Source organism: Sinocyclocheilus rhinocerous, unplaced genomic scaffold (assembly GCF_001515625.1).
Source record: "Sinocyclocheilus rhinocerous isolate Xijiao unplaced genomic scaffold, SAMN03320098_v1.1 scaffold1402, whole genome shotgun sequence".
In the NCBI taxonomy this organism is placed as follows: Eukaryota; Metazoa; Chordata; class Actinopteri; order Cypriniformes; family Cyprinidae; genus Sinocyclocheilus; species Sinocyclocheilus rhinocerous.
The window spans coordinates 387717-389696 of record NW_015640486.1 but is presented as its reverse complement, the minus strand read 5'-3'; positions in this window follow the sequence as shown (position 1 = coordinate 389696).

Here is a 1980-nt window from a genome sequence, read left to right as displayed (position 1 = left end):
CAAAATTTTTTTTTTTTATAAATTCCCATTTCCTGTATGCTGTGCTCTAACCCTGTATCTTTAAGAAAATTAAAGAGAGCCTTGCTACATTCCCACATTTTCTCATCTGCCCCCAAAATCCCCTTCAAACTCCGTTCTTGTTCCAACTCATATATCTTATCTTGCAAGATCCTCCTTTCTGCATTATATTTTTTACACCTCATAATGATATGCTCCACATTTTCTGGAACATTACAGTCATCACAATGATCTGATATGCATTGCCCCATTAAGAACAGGGTTGATTTTAAACCATCTTCATCTCTTCTGCATTTCCCTTTAAAAGCCTTGACGTTACTCGATTTCTGAATATTATAATAATATCGCCCTTTGTTATCAATGTCCCACTTTTTCTGCCATGATTCTCTCACTTTTGTTTTAATTAATGATTTGGCCTCACCTTTACCAAATGGGACTTTCATTATTTCCTCGTCCTTTAATTTCAGTGCATTCTTTGCAGTCAAATCTGCTATCTCATTGCCCTCCACGCCAGTATGAGCTGGAACCCAACAAAACTGAAGATTAATTCCAATTCTCTCTATATTTAACATTATCATGGATATCTCTTTATATAAATCCTCTCTTATTGTTTCAGTTGAATTCAAACTATTAAGAGCTGCAACAGAGTCCGAACAGATAATAACTCTTTGAGGTCTTACTTCTACTTTACTACTTCAGCTGTAAATACAGATCATTTGTCATTGGTGATTCTTTAGTTTCTACAAGTAGCGCATTAGTAGGAGTTGTTTTAATAGCACCAATACTAAGCCTAAGAGCTCTGCACTGTATTCTGTCTAGTTTTTCCAGGACACTCTTAGCTGCTGCTCCATATACACCTATAGATGTCCAGCTTTCAATTCTTATTATGGCATTCTGAATATTATTAATCATATGTCTAATATTTTTCCCTCTTTTCCATATAGCCCCATCATCTGCATATAATGAATACCCAATACCTGTACCAACATTCTCAAAGATGTCATTTATCATGATGTTAAACAGAATTGGGCTAATAGCACTACCTTGCGGAATACCATTTACTATATTAAAATCATTTGAAACATCATCTCCAACTTTAACACGACATGTCCGATTTGATAAGAAGGCTAAAATCCAGACAGTGTCGCTACTCATTCATTCATAGCAAGATGTGGAATCACACGTTGACAGAACTTATAAAGGACAACATCAAAATACCCTTCCTTAATAGAGGAATGTGAGGACGACTTAAAAAAGTGGCCGTGCATAACGTACAGTAGCATTTTTAGCTGTTGATTCAATTGCTTGTGACGGTAAGGCAATGAGCAATTTGAAAAGTATCATTTGATACAATGCACTGTGCATTGTGTAAATACGTTTTTACACTGTAAAAACTAAAACTATCAACAAAATTATAAAACATCTAAAATTACACTGCTAACCATACCCCTTAAACCTACCCATACCATGGAACCTGTGCCAGCCTTACCCAAATCACACCTCAGTGGCATCAAACATAAAAAAATAAAAAAAAAGGGATAAAAAAAATTCTCCCCATATGCACATAGTCGTTAAAGACACCTAATATGAAGTGGGATTGATGATGATGATTGTACTATATTATTAGTATTACCATTAGTATTAAGATAGTAGTAAAAGCATAATCTGAGTGCTAACTAATGTGTTTAAAGGATGGATACTACCTCCAAGTGAGAAAAAAAAACAAAAACACATACATACATGTAGATGACAACCTAACTCATAATATGCATATAATAAAAGCACTATTTAAATTAATATAAAGTATAAATTATATTGTGAGCACATTTTTGCAATCCAAATTCAATTAAATTTGATCAAATTATTGAACTTTGAAGAGTGACATCTTCCTTCAGGTCCAGTTGACCATGATGTGTGTGGGTCTACTGAGCTGCAAGCTGGTCATCTGGACATCAACTGAGC